The following is a 16,628-nucleotide window of genomic DNA, read 5'->3' on the forward strand; positions in this document are numbered from 1 at the left end:
TAATTTTTTTCCTTTGTCACATCATGTTAATCACTGAGTAAATTTTGTCATTTGTATTCTATTTTTTCACTTTTTGTATCATTCTTTTTCCACCCAAGATTTTCTGCGAATGTGAATTTTATATTTATAAATTAAATATTTAAATACTTGACACTGCCCATCTAGAGGCTGAAAAAAAGACAAAATAATCTATTTATATTGACTGTGAAGCAATGTAAAAAATGTTTATCACTTTTCGACTGTGTGTGTGGGGGTAGTGTGTGTGCATGATATGCAACTGTCATGAAAACATTTTAAAAAACATGCCTTTGATGCTGTGACATTAGGTGAACAGATGTGTGTTACACTAAACGGTGTTGGCAATGACGAAGTGTGCCAGTCACCTTCAGGTGCATGGGGGCAGTGTACTTCCATCAAGTTTATTTATATGCTAGTAAGGTGCCAGTGTAAAGAGTGCTGTGAAGTCATTGGAGGGAAAGTTGACATCCAGCCACCTTCCAGTGAAATGAGGCACAGATCCTGTGCTGCACAGTCTGAGTCTTGTACTGGTTGTATTGGTTTTGACCCCCCATTCAAGCATTTTTTGTGAGAAACAAGCAAGCTTAACATACTGCCAACATAAGGAGAACAGTCAGTCAAATACTGTGCCTACTGTCTGCTCATGTTGTTTAAAGCAGGTTGCTCTAAATGCCCAGTGGATCTGATTCCCTTGATACCATTATAAACAAACTCAAAATGGAAAAGACGAAGCTCTGATTATACATATAGTCTGCAAAGTTGACATCTTTTAGACAGTATATTAAGATAGTTAAAGACATCATAATGTCCATTACAGGCTTCTGTAGTTTGGTGAGAATGATATGAAATAATAGTGCCTCTTTATTTTCTGTGCAGGGTGGAGATCCAGAGTAAGTTCTATACTGCTGCAGGATATTCATTCCTGCCATTCTCATTCGAGGCAGTTATGGATTCTGTAGCTCAAGCACTGGAGGATTTGAAACAGCAACGCAACCTCTGTGATCCTGGCTGGCACAACTTCAAAGTGCTGAGGTTGACAGTCTCTTCTCATTGTGCAGCACATGTAGATCATTCTAAATGAATTACCTGTAATATCGAGGTCGGCGCGCGTTTCCCGAGGTCGGCGCGCGTTTCCCGAGGTCGGCGCGCGTTTCCCGAGGTCGGCGCGCGTTTCCCGAGGTCGGCGCGCGTTTCCCGAGGTCGGCGCGCGTTTCCCGAGGTCGGCGCGCGTTTCCCGAGGTCGGCGCGCGTTTCCCGAGGTCGGCGCGCGTTTCCCGAGGTCGGCGCGCGTTTCCCGAGGTCGGCGCGCGTTTCCCGAGGTCGGCGCGCGTTTCCCGAGGTCGGCGCGCGTTTCCCGAGGTCGGCGCGCGTTTCCCGAGGTCGGCGCGCGTTTCCCGAGGTCGGCGCGCGTTTCCCGAGGTCGGCGCGCGTTTCCCGAGGTCGGCGCGCGTTTCCCGAGGTCGGCGCGCGTTTCCCGAGGTCGGCGCGCGTTTCCCGAGGTCGGCGCGCGTTTCCCGAGGTCGGCGCGCGTTTCCCGAGGTCGGCGCGCGTTTCCCGAGGTCGGCGCGCGTTTCCCGAGGTCGGCGCGCGTTTCCCGAGGTCGGCGCGCGTTTCCCGAGGTCGGCGCGCGTTTCCCGAGGTCGGCGCGCGTTTCCCGAGGTCGGCGCGCGTTTCCCGAGGTCGGCGCGCGTTTCCCGAGGTCGGCGCGCGTTTCCCGAGGTCGGCGCGCGTTTCCCGAGGTCGGCGCGCGTTTCCCGAGGTCGGCGCGCGTTTCCCGAGGTCGGCGCGCGTTTCCCGAGGTCGGCGCGCGTTTCCCGAGGTCGGCGCGCGTTTCCCGAGGTCGGCGCGCGTTTCCCGAGGTCGGCGCGCGTTTCCCGAGGTCGGCGCGCGTTTCCCGAGGTCGGCGCGCGTTTCCCGAGGTCGGCGCGCGTTTCCCGAGGTCGGCGCGCGTTTCCCGAGGTCGGCGCGCGTTTCCCGAGGTCGGCGCGCGTTTCCCGAGGTCGGCGCGCGTTTCCCGAGGTCGGCGCGCGTTTCCCGAGGTCGGCGCGCGTTTCCCGAGGTCGGCGCGCGTTTCCCGAGGTCGGCGCGCGTTTCCCGAGGTCGGCGCGCGTTTCCCGAGGTCGGCGCGCGTTTCCCGAGGTCGGCGCGCGTTTCCCGAGGTCGGCGCGCGTTTCCCGAGGTCGGCGCGCGTTTCCCGAGGTCGGCGCGCGTTTCCCGAGGTCGGCGCGCGTTTCCCGAGGTCGGCGCGCGTTTCCCGAGGTCGGCGCGCGTTTCCCGAGGTCGGCGCGCGTTTCCCGAGGTCGGCGCGCGTTTCCCGAGGTCGGCGCGCGTTTCCCGAGGTCGGCGCGCGTTTCCCGAGGTCGGCGCGCGTTTCCCGAGGTCGGCGCGCGTTTCCCGAGGTCGGCGCGCGTTTCCCGAGGTCGGCGCGCGTTTCCCGAGGTCGGCGCGCGTTTCCCGAGGTCGGCGCGCGTTTCCCGAGGTCGGCGCGCGTTTCCCGAGGTCGGCGCGCGTTTCCCGAGGTCGGCGCGCGTTTCCCGAGGTCGGCGCGCGTTTCCCGAGGTCGGCGCGCGTTTCCCGATTTACATAAAAATAATGTGAAGTCGATATATTTCGAGATATCGATATATTTCGAGATATCGATTTATTTCGAGATATCGATTTATTTCGAGATATCGATTTATTTCGAGATATCGATTTATTTCGAGATATCGATTTATTTCGAGATATCGATTTATTTCGAGATATCGATATATTTCGAGATATCGATATATTTCGAGATATCGATATATTTCGAGATATCGATATATTTCGAGATATCGATATATTTCGAGATATCGATATATTTCGAGATATCGATATATTTCGAGATATCGATATATTTCGAGATATCGATATATTTCGAGATATCGATATATTTCGAGATATCGATATATTTCGAGATATCGATATATTTCGAGATATCGATATATTTCGAGATATCGATATATTTCGAGATATCGATATATTTCGAGATATCGATATATTTCGAGATATCGATATATTTCGAGATATCGATATATTTCGAGATATCGATATATTTCGAGATATCGATATATTTCGAGATATCGATATATTTCGAGATATCGATATATTTCGAGATATCGATATATTTCGAGATATCGATATATTTCGAGATATCGATATATTTCGAGATATCGATATATTTCGAGATATCGATATATTTCGAGATATCGATATATTTCGAGATATCGATATATTTCGAGATATCGATATATTTCGAGATATCGATATATTTCGAGATATCGATATATTTCGAGATATCGATATATTTCGAGATATCGATATATTTCGAGATATCGATATATTTCGAGATATCGATTTATTTCGAGATATCGATTTATTTCGAGATATCGATATATTTCGAGATATCGATATATTTCGAGATATCGATATATTTCGAGATATCGATTTATTTCGAGATATCGATATATTTCGAGATATCGATTTATTTCGAGATATCGATTTATTTCGAGATATCGATTTATTTCGAGATATCGATTTATTTCGAGATATCGATATATTTCGAGATATCGATATATTTCGAGATATCGATATATTTCGAGATATCGATATATTTCGAGATATCGATATATTTCGAGATATCGATATATTTCGAGATATCGATATATTTCGAGATATCGATATATTTCGAGATATCGATATATTTCGAGATATCGATATATTTCGAGATATCGATATATTTCGAGATATCGATATATTTCGAGATATCGATATATTTCGAGATATCGATATATTTCGAGATATCGATATATTTCGAGATATCGATATATTTCGAGATATCGATATATTTCGAGATATCGATATATTTCGAGATATCGATATATTTCGAGATATCGATATATTTCGAGATATCGATTTATTTCGAGATATCGATTTATTTCGAGATATCGATTTATTTCGAGATATCGATTTATTTCGAGATATCGATTTATTTCGAGATATCGATTTATTTCGAGATATCGATTTATTTCGAGATATCGATTTATTTCGAGATATCGATTTATTTCGAGATATCGATTTATTTCGAGATATCGATTTATTTCGAGATATCGATTTATTTCGAGATATCGATTTATTTCGAGATATCGATTTATTTCGAGATATCGATTTATTTCGAGATATCGATTTATTTCGAGATATCGATTTATTTCGAGATATCGATATATTTCGAGATATCGATATATTTCGAGATATCGATATATTTCGAGATATCGATATATTTCGAGATATCGATATATTTCGAGATATCGATATATTTCGAGATATCGATATATTTCGAGATATCGATATATTTCGAGATATCGATATATTTCGAGATATCGATATATTTCGAGATATCGATATATTTCGAGATATCGATATATTTCGAGATATCGATATATTTCGAGATATCGATATATTTCGAGATATCGATATATTTCGAGATATCGATATATTTCGAGATATCGATATATTTCGAGATATCGATTTATTTCGAGATATCGATTTATTTCGAGATATCGATTTATTTCGAGATATCGATTTATTTCGAGATATCGATTTATTTCGAGATATCGATTTATTTCGAGATATCGATTTATTTCGAGATATCGATTTATTTCGAGATATCGATTTATTTCGAGATATCGATTTATTTCGAGATATCGATTTATTTCGAGATATCGATATATTTCGAGATATCGATATATTTCGAGATATCGATATATTTCGAGATATCGATATATTTCGAGATATCGATTTATTTCGAGATATCGATTTATTTCGAGATATCGATATATTTCGAGATATCGATATATTTCGAGATATCGATATATTTCGAGATATCGATTTATTTCGAGATATCGATTTATTTCGAGATATCGATTTATTTCGAGATATCGATTTATTTCGAGATATCGATTTATTTCGAGATATCGATTTATTTCGAGATATCGATTTATTTCGAGATATCGATTTATTTCGAGATATCGATTTATTTCGAGATATCGATATATTTCGAGATATCGATATATTTCGAGATATCGATATATTTCGAGATATCGATATATTTCGAGATATCGATATATTTCGAGATATCGATATATTTCGAGATATCGATTTATTTCGAGATATCGATTTATTTCGAGATATCGATTTATTTCGAGATATCGATTTATTTCGAGATATCGATTTATTTCGAGATATCGATTTATTTCGAGATATCGATTTATTTCGAGATATCGATTTATTTCGAGATATCGATTTATTTCGAGATATCGATTTATTTCGAGATATCGATTTATTTCGAGATATCGATTTATTTCGAGATATCGATTTATTTCGAGATATCGATTTATTTCGAGATATCGATTTATTTCGAGATATCGATTTATTTCGAGATATCGATTTATTTCGAGATATCGATTTATTTCGAGATATCGATTTATTTCGAGATATCGATTTATTTCGAGATATCGATTTATTTCGAGATATCGATTTATTTCGAGATATCGATTTATTTCGAGATATCGATTTATTTCGAGATATCGATTTATTTCGAGATATCGATTTATTTCGAGATATCGATTTATTTCGAGATATCGATTTATTTCGAGATATCGATTTATTTCGAGATATCGATTTATTTCGAGATATCGATTTATTTCGAGATATCGATTTATTTCGAGATATCGATTTATTTCGAGATATCGATTTATTTCGAGATATCGATTTATTTCGAGATATCGATTTATTTCGAGATATCGATTTATTTCGAGATATCGATTTATTTCGAGATATCGATTTATTTCGAGATATCGATTTATTTCGAGATATCGATTTATTTCGAGATATCGATTTATTTCGAGATATCGATTTATTTCGAGATATCGATTTATTTCGAGATATCGATTTATTTCGAGATATCGATTTATTTCGAGATATCGATTTATTTCGAGATATCGATTTATTTCGAGATATCGATTTATTTCGAGATATCGATTTATTTCGAGATATCGATTTATTTCGAGATATCGATTTATTTCGAGATATCGATTTATTTCGAGATATCGATTTATTTCGAGATATCGATTTATTTCGAGATATCGATTTATTTCGAGATATCGATTTATTTCGAGATATCGATTTATTTCGAGATATCGATTTATTTCGAGATATCGATTTATTTCGAGATATCGATTTATTTCGAGATATCGATTTATTTCGAGATATCGATTTATTTCGAGATATCGATTTATTTCGAGATATCGATTTATTTCGAGATATCGATTTATTTCGAGATATCGATTTATTTCGAGATATCGATTTATTTCGAGATATCGATTTATTTCGAGATATCGATTTATTTCGAGATATCGATTTATTTCGAGATATCGATTTATTTCGAGATATCGATTTATTTCGAGATATCGATTTATTTCGAGATATCGATTTATTTCGAGATATCGATTTATTTCGAGATATCGATTTATTTCGAGATATCGATTTATTTCGAGATATCGATTTATTTCGAGATATCGATTTATTTCGAGATATCGATTTATTTCGAGATATCGATTTATTTCGAGATATCGATTTATTTCGAGATATCGATTTATTTCGAGATATCGATTTATTTCGAGATATCGATTTATTTCGAGATATCGATTTATTTCGAGATATCGATATATTTCGAGATATCGATTTATTTCGAGATATCGATATATTTCGAGATATCGATTTATTTCGAACTGCGGGCAAATAGTAGACAAACACCAAGTGACTCTGTAAGTTGATGATAAAATTAAACTTTAGATAATAAAAGTAATCATGTATATACCTGCAAACAATTAAAGAAGTAAAACAAAGACCACTGAATAAGACAGGGCACAATGTTTCTTGTAACAACTGTAGTGCATTGTTACTAAAGACTTTTTCAGTGGAAATATATATATGATGTATGTTCACAAATTATAATGAAGTGCTTGTTAATGTAGTAACATGCCTATGAAACATTTATGGTTGAAATTTACTTTTCTTTTCTGTAAAAAATAGATGAATTTTAAAAAATTCTTATGTTCGTATTAATTTTGTTGGTTCCTTTGTTCCCATTACCTGTTCCTTATAAGAGAAATATTAACAGTGAGGCTGTTCAGACTGCTTTGTTTTTCTGTACAGCATGGAGTGATTACTTCATAGCTTATCCCAGAAGCCTTATCATTAAACAATATGAGTTACAAGAATATTATAATTACACAGTTTAAAATGTTGTACTGCATGAGAGACATGAAATTGTACAGAGTTGCAGTTGTACTGCCTTTCAGCTGTGTACATTTTTAAAATACAAGCAGGTATCGGTTTTATGCTGTAAATGTCTTGATAAGCTTCCAGTGGAACAACCAAAAATCTGTGTGCAAATTACACCATGTAAGCAGTGTAGATAATGGTGAGAGGTCTTTTCATATACAGGGTACATTAAAACAAAAAAACCACATACACACACTTTTCAAGTGTTTAGGAGAGAAGCTTTTTTAACTGACTGCCTCTAAATTTGTTTTTTTAATAGGGGGAGACGATGTTGGTTTATGAAGCACTGGTTACCAGTTCAGTTGAATGCACTGTCATTAATCACACTTGGTTGTTTTGAGCAAGCATTTTCCAGTTGTGCCACATTCTAGACAAGCAGAGAGGGAAGAAACATGTATCACAATTTGTGCAGCACATTATTTTTTGTGACCATGGAATAGCATTTATAAAAATATAAAACAAATGAAAGAGATACCTAAAGAAGAAGATTTATCAAATTCCGTACAGCCATTATTCAGTAACTTGCATATGGTGTCCAATCTGCAACAAAAACCAATTGAACGGAGAATCTGCGTTCTGGCCATACAATCAGATGACCCTGTTGTAAAGAAAAAACACTTAACCACATTTCACATATCAAATACATTACTCCACTGTGAAATTGATGAATATAAGTGATAAGGGTAACAATCCAAAGAAGCATCTAGCAAAAAGAAGTCTTTCCTTATAACTCCAATACTCAGGATGCTCGGAGTGGTGGTTCCCATCCAACAAAATCACACTCGACTGAAGAACAAACATAGCAGTCATGAAACCAGAAACTCCTCGTTCAGAGGGAAGAATCATATACCGCATTTCGAGCAGCACATTGATAATTTTTTGTGACCATTGGAATAACATTTATAAAAATATAAAGCAAATGAAGGAGATACCTAGAGAAGAAGATTTATCAAATTCCGTACAGCCGTTATTCAGTAAGGTGCATATGGTGTCCAATATGCTCAAAAAACACATTGAATGGAGAATCTGCGTTGTGGCAATACAATCAGATGACCCTGCTGTAAAGGACAAACACTTAACAACATTTCACGTATCAAATACATTACTCCACTGTGAAATTGATGAATATAAGTGATAAGGGTAACAATCCACAAAAGCACATATTAAAAAGAAGTCTTTCAAATAAATCCAATACTCCGGATTCACGGAGTGATGGTTCCCATCCAACTAAATCACACTCGATGGTAGAATAAAGAGACCAATCATGAAATGGAATCTCCCTGCTGAGAGGGAAGAACCATGTACCACAGCTTGAGCAGGACACTGATTATTTTAGTGACCATGGAATAATTTTTTTTAAATATACAGCAAATGAAGGAAATAGTTAAACAAGAAGATTTATCAAATTCCGAACATTCGTTTTCAGTTAGGGGGCATGTGGTGTCCAATCTGCACGAAAAGCCCATTGAATGGAGAATCTGTTTTCTGGCCATACAAGCAGATGACGCTTATGTAAACAATACTACTTAAACGCATTTCATGATTCAAATACATTACTCTAATGTGAAATTGATGAATATAAGTGTTAAGGGTAACAATCAAATTACGCACTTGGCAAAAGAAAGAAGAATTTCCTAATAATTCGAACAGTAACTATGATCGGAGTGGTGGTTCCCATTCAACAAAATCACACTCGGAATTAGAAACTGTTAAATTTTTAGGTGTTACTATTGACAATAAATTGACGTGGGAAGCACACATTAAAAATATACTGGCTAGGCTTTCAAGAGTTATTTATCGAATTAGAAATTTACAAATACATGTTCCCAATGACTATGTGAGATCAGCATATTTTGCCTTCTTCCAAAGCATCATCTCTTATGGAATTTTACTGTGGGGTAGTAGCTGTCATGTAAATGACATTTTACTTTTACAAAAGAAAATAATAACAGATTCTGATAAAACAGAACATTGTAAACCTCTGTTTATTAAATTGCAATGTCTTACAGTAGTAAACTTTTTCATCTACAATGTTTTAATGCACATGAGAAACAATGTGTCTAATTTTGTGTTGAGAAGTGATATTCATAGCCATAATACTAGAAACAGAACATCTGTAGACGTATCATATCATAGATTATCAAAATCGCATAACTCTTACCTAGTTCTTGGACTAAGGGTGTTTAATAGACTAAGTGCTGACTTTAAAGAACTGCCTGTAAATATCTTTAAAGCTAAATTATACAAGCTACTAGTGAACAATCCATTTTATACCATTTATGAAAATACTGTATTCTAACATGTACCTATTTTATGTTAACCAATTTACATCAATATAGCAGTTTATATAGAAATATATGCTCTTGACTTTGCTATTGCTGTAATCAGCCAAACGACAATAAAATTATTATTATTATTATACGCCTACTTTGGTTTCTAATAGCCTGATTTCTGAAGTTATATCTGTTCGTCCCAAACTGACAGGCCCTCATCGGAATGGCTCGTAGTTTAACCGCCCTTGCACAATCCCATCTTGTCTTCTCTCTGAATTTTCCCATTGTCTATTCCCGTTCCACCCATAATTATTTCTTACCCTGTTCTCGTTTCGTCTCCAGTTGCCCTTGTTTTCAGTATTGGAATTTCCCTGACAGTTATAATGTCGATTTTGCTGATAATTTTGATTGTTCCCAGTATAATTATTTCGATAATTTCCACTCTTTCATTTCATACGAAAATTGTTACTACAATTCAAAATCAAGTCAACCGGGTGTAATTTTTCGACCCCTGGAAAATTACGCACGTCAACACCTGGCCAAAATCCACTAAAAGCAGACGCCACCGATTTCATGGCTAAATTATCCCGAATCTGTTGTTTCTGTAATCGTGCTACCTCATTCTCATTGTCTTTAATTACAGCGTTACAACACTCTACATGATTCCCGACAGTCTTTACTTTTTCCATAACATTGTTTTTAAGTATTGACAATTTGCCATAGAAATTTGTCGTATGCAACTCCATTCTGGTAACCATTTCCTCCTCTGTAAGTTTAGAAAATTTTTTGTATGCAACTCAATTCCGGCAATCATTTCCCCCCTATTTAATTTTCCTTTCATTTGCAAATACTTCGAAATTTTTCGCGGTTTCTTCCGCTTCCCGTTTGATCGTTAGTTTGACTTTATTGAGCGTAACTTCTACGTCGACACTCTATCCTCAATCTTATTTGCACGTTATTCTAAATTAATTTTCATTAACTCCATATCAGATCTGATACCTTCACTTACTTTAACGAATTGCTGAGCCACTTGGCTATTTTCTTTCGAAAGTTTTACTTCTACACGTTTTGCATTTGCTAACAATTCGAGACACTTTTATTTTCAATTACGTTCTTCATTTCAGAATTTTATTTTAAAAGTAATCGCAACATCGTGGATGTATCTAATTCTTCAACGACATTGTTTGATAACTCCATTCCTGTACTGGTACTAACCTCGCCACTTGCATTCGAATTTGCCTACCCCCTCCCCCAGCAACAAGATTGTATGTCATATCCTCCGTTAACGTCATTTTAAAGCAAGAAATTTTTAAACTTATTAACCCCCAAAATACGTCTAAAAAAGCCAACAATATGAACAAATCAATATATGCACTTAACTTGTTTTTCGCGTAGTCTTGCCGTTAAGTGTAGGCCTAATTTTGTTGTTTCTTAATTGCTTCCGTACTTTAATATATGTTATTTGCCTTCGTCATTGGATTCCTTTTCCTCTTCCCCTTTATTGGCTGATTTACTGTTACTGTACCTATTGTTATCTGTGAACATAGAACAAGTATCAGTTCGAACAATTCAATTTGAATCCCGGACAGGTTGTTCCCATATGTATTGTACCTCTCTCGTCTGGGGAAGAAATATTAAATATCATCAACTATTTTATATCAAATTATGACACATGTTTAAAAACCTGTGAGATCTTCCTGGTTTCAATAGTGGACCACAAGTCCCCGTCAGTCTGTTCACTCTATTAGCAGAGCATAAGAGTCTTAAAGAGAAGGTAACTTCACAGTACGAACATGAAATAATTTAATTACCTCACCATGAATACTCGTTGTCTAGGGGTAACTTCTGGATTTGCTCTAATTGTTAGTACAATGGGTCCTTGGGTTTGTAATATGCTACATAACTGATACTGTTTAAAGGCTTCCATATTATATATTTTCGTAATATCATCTTCATAACACTCAGTACTTCACCAAAATAAGCTTTTCCAACATAAGTCGTTGTCTCAAAATGTTCAACAACACGAATTTTCTCAAAATTTTCCATTTCTCACGACTTCTCATGACACTGTCTCTTGGACTTACTATAACGTAACTGTTTCTGCCTCAACAATCCACGACCTTACAAAGTATTCAGGTGTGCCAACATGAATTGAGCATACATATTTTTTACATCACACGTATACACTTATGAAAACAGTGCGAAAATTGAATAGAGTTCTCAAATAGCTCTGCAGCAATACATAATATTATTGTCCTGCAAATGATTAGTTTTTACAATAGAGCGATAATATATCTGTCTATGTTGACTAAGTTCACTGTAATTTTATATACAATTGTTCTTTCATGTCGATTCACAGCAACGCGTAGCTACCCTGTGGATTGTATCGATAGTTTCAGTAGTTCATTAAGCCGGGTTCACACACGTAACGAAAGTACCGCCACAAGTCAAGTCATTCTGGAGTGGCGTATTGAGCTACCGTTCACACAGGACGCCACAAATTCTTCGTAATTGCGCAGTTCGCAAAATGGCGTCACCTGTCTCGGCTGATTAAACAGCTGTACATATTACTAAATAAGATGTTTTGGAAACATAACAAATGTAAAATATTACTTACCAAAGTGTTTCTCGTCTCTCTTGTCTCGACAACATGTTTTAAGAACCGGTCTGCAGCTTCAAACCAAGCAAGGCTGGGTTTATAAATACCGTCTCTAGACGCACCACTCTTAAGTGATTTCAGTACTTCTTTATGTTCATTCATGTAAGCATTTCGAATTTTTAATTTTGTTGTAGCTACATCAATTCCAGGTACATATTCACGCATACTGTTTACTATTTCAATTAATGCAGCATCTCTCAAATTTCTGTCTTTGTATGATTCACTTTTGTGGTTCCAAAGGCATTCTCGTTCTTGATACACCTCCAAGAATCTCATAACTGTCGCTGTTGACCACTTTTTTGACATATTAATAGCAAACGCCCAAACAAAAGCACTATCTACTAACGAATACGCACGAGAATGGTTTGAATCCAGCCACGAGGTAGCAATGGAATGACGTTATTCGATTGTGGAGAAGGCAAAATGGTGCAACAAAGTAGAACCAAGTTCAACTTTTTGTGGCGTGACAAAAGTTGCGCTTCTTAAATGGCGTCACCGAAAACTAGGAGTTCACACATGGAACTACAAAGCAACAGCAGTTCGCCATTAGCAGTGGCGATACTTTTGTTGCCTGTGTGAACATTACAAATTTGTGGCACATTTGCACAAAAAACACATTGAATTGAGAATAATTTTTGTAGTAACTCAAATTTTTGTACTAACTTCTGTAAGGAACAAAAACTTTACTACATTTCGCAACCCGAATAAATCATTCAACTGCGAATTTGAGATATATATCGGATTAGTATAAAATTTAAAATAAGGACACACCAAAAGAAAGAAGGCTTTCTAGTACCTCTGTCAAACTCTTCACACAGTATCATATCTCCCATTTCATCTTCATCTTTCTCCTCTTCTATTTCCATAATATTGTCCTCAAGAACATTGCCCCTGTATAGACCATCTATATACTTCCACCTTTCTGCTTTCCCTTCTTTGCTTAGGGCTGGGTTTCAATCTGAGGTCTTGATATTCATGCAAGTGGTTCTCATTTCTCCAAAGGTATCTATCTTACCCCTAGTGAGATAAGCCTCTACATCCTTACATTTGTCCTCTAGCCATCCCTGCTTAGTCATTTTGCACTTCCTGTCTATCTCATTTTTGAGATGTTTGTACTCCTTTTTCCCTGCTTCACTTACTGCATTTTTTTTTACTTTCTCCTTTCATAAATTAAATTCAGTATCTCTTCTGTTACCCAAGGATTTCTACTAGCCCTCGTCTTTTTACCTACTCTTACCACTGCTGCCTTCACTATGTCATTCCTCAAAGCTACCCATTCTTCTTCTACTGTATTTCTTTCCCCCATTCCTGTCAATTGTTCCCTTATGCACTCCCTGAAACTCTGTACAACCTCTGGTTCCTTCATTTTATCCAGGTCCCATATCCTTAACTTCCCACCTTTTTTGCAGTTTCTTCAGTTTTAATCTAAATTTCATAACCAACAGATTGTGGTCAAAGTCCACATCTGCCCCTGGAAATGTCTTACAATAGAAAATCTGGTTCCTAAATCTCTGTCTTACCATTATATAATCTATCTGAAACCTTCTAGTATCTCCAGGGTTCTTCCATGTATACAATCTTCTTTCATGATTCTTGAACCAAGTGCTAGCTATGATTAAGTTATCCTCTGTGCAAAATTCTACCATGCAGCTTCGTCTTGCATTTCTTAGCTCCAATCCATAATCACATATCACGTTTCCTTCTCTTCCTTTTCCTCCTGTCGAATTACAGCCACCCATGACTATTAAATTTTCGTTTCCCTTCACTACCTGAATAATTTCTTTTATCTCATCATACATTTCATCAATTTCTTCATCATCTGCAGAGCTAGCTGGCATATAAACTTGTACTACTGTAGTAGGTGTGGGTTTCGTATCTATCTTGGCCACAATAATGCGTTCACTATGCTGTTTGTAGTAGCTTACCCACATTCCTATTTTCCTATTCATTATTAAACCTACTCCTGCATTACCCCTATTTGAATTTGTATTTATAACGCTGTATTCACCTGATGAAAAGTCTAGTTCTTCCTGCCACCTAACTTCTCTGATTCCCACTATATCTAAATTTAACCTATCCATTTCCCTTTTTGAATTTTCTAACCTACCTGCCAGATTAAGGGCTCTGACATTCCACACTCCGATCCATATAACGCCAGTTTTCTTTCCCCTGATAACGACGTCCTCTTGAGTAGTCCCCACCCGGAGATCCGAATGGGGGACTATTTTACCTCTGGAATATTTTAGCCAAGAAGATCCCATCATCATTTAACCATTCAGTACAACCACATGCCCTCGGGAAAAATTACGACTGTATTTCCCTTGCTTTCAGCCACTTGCAGTACCAGCACAGCAAGGCCTTTTTGGTTAGTGTTACAAGGCCAGATCAGGCAATCATCCAGACAGTTGCCCCTGCAACTACTGAAAAGGCTGCTGCCCCTCTTCAGGAACCACACGTTTTTCTGGCCTCTCAACAGATACCTCTCCATTGTGGTTGCTCCTACGGTACGGCTATCTGTATCGTTGAGGCACGCAAGCCTCCCCACCAACGGCAAGGTCCATGGTTCATAGGGGGGGGGGGGAAACAGTATATTTATTACAATCCAAAGATCTGTTAGTTGGTAGGTGTACATTGTGGCTCATGTGCATCCAAAACACATTCAATGGAGGTCAATCGTTGTAGCAACATAACCACATCACCCTACAGCAAAGAAAAAAAGCTTTACTACATTTCAATAATTCTAATAAACTATTCAACTGTGAACTTGAGAAATGCATACAGTAAGAATAAAATTTCATTGAAGGACATACCAAAAGAAAGAATGCTGGCTAGTATCTACCACACATTTTATGCTGGTTGTGATGGTTCCATTCCACCAGATTCCCAGTCGATGGGAATATAAACATTGCACCAGTACAATGGAATCTTCCTCTTGTGAGGAAATAAAGATTTATTACATATTTTAATGTACATTGGTTGTTCTTAGTGACCATTTTGATATGATTTGTAAATATATAATGTGAATGATGGACATACTTAAAACAGTGTAAATATTAAGTTCAGAAGATCTGTTAGTTCCTAATGTGCACGTTGTGTCTCATTTGCACCAAAAACACACTGGATGGAGAATAACCTTTGTAGCCACACAACCACATCACCCGGCTGTAAAGAAAAAAACTTTACTACATTTCGCAATTTGAATAAAATATTCAACTGTGAACTTGAGAAATATATCTGATAAGTATAAAATTTAAAATAGGGGCAAAGCAAAATAATGAAGGCTTTCTAGTATCTCCCATATTCAGTATGCTGGAAGTGGTGATTCCCTTCCACCAGACTTCAGGATTTATGCTAGCTTCCTACTTCTGCAGAGTAGATATGGGTGGAGTAGGAGTTTCCACATTTATTAAAAACTGCCATAAATTCAAGAATATTGACATTAATAAATTCTGTTTAGAGCAGCATCTAAAAGCATCTGCAACAGATGTAGAGTTCCATAACTGATCCTATATAATAGTGACTATTTACCAAGCATCTGCAGGAAATTATAATCTATTCATATATCATCTAGAAGCTCTTTTGGGTTATTTAACAGGAAGAAACAAAGAAATTTTGATTGCTGGTGACTTTAATACAGATTTTCTAATCCAGTCTTCCAGTAAACATTTACTGCAGTAGTAATATTGTCTTTCAATCTAACTCACACTGTGTACTTTCCAACTAGAATCACTAAATCCTCAAGGACAGCCATTGATAAAATTTTTATACAGAAACCAAAGGAACAAAATCATATCATAAAAGCTGTGATAAATGGACTATCAGATCATGACTTGCAGCTTCTTGTTTTAGATGTAAATTCTAAGCAGATCATCAAGGCTGCTAAATCTGAGTACAGGAGAGTATTCAATCAACCAAAAACTGAGTGTTTTAGATAACTGCTCAAAGATATGAACTGGAAAGATGTTTATAGTGCTGAAGACGTGAATGAAAAATATAACACATTCATGAACAATGTCAGTACTATGTTTGAAAACTGTTTCCCTCTAAAAGTTACTCAAATTAAACAGAAGCCTTTAATAAAACAATGGTTACACAAGACACATGGAGCACAAGACAAAAAGGAAAATGTATCTGTTGACCAAGAATAGCCCCAATGCTGATGATTTAGCTAAATACAAGGAAAAGTGTAAAATAACAAAAAAAATTCAGATATCTAAACAAATGCACTACGAAATGAAGATAGCAATGTCAGGGAACAATATAAAAACAATATGGGATATAGTGAAAGATGAGACTGGTAGAAACAGAAAGGA

Source organism: Schistocerca gregaria, chromosome 11 (genome assembly GCF_023897955.1).
Source record: "Schistocerca gregaria isolate iqSchGreg1 chromosome 11, iqSchGreg1.2, whole genome shotgun sequence".
Taxonomy (NCBI): Eukaryota; Metazoa; Arthropoda; class Insecta; order Orthoptera; family Acrididae; genus Schistocerca; species Schistocerca gregaria.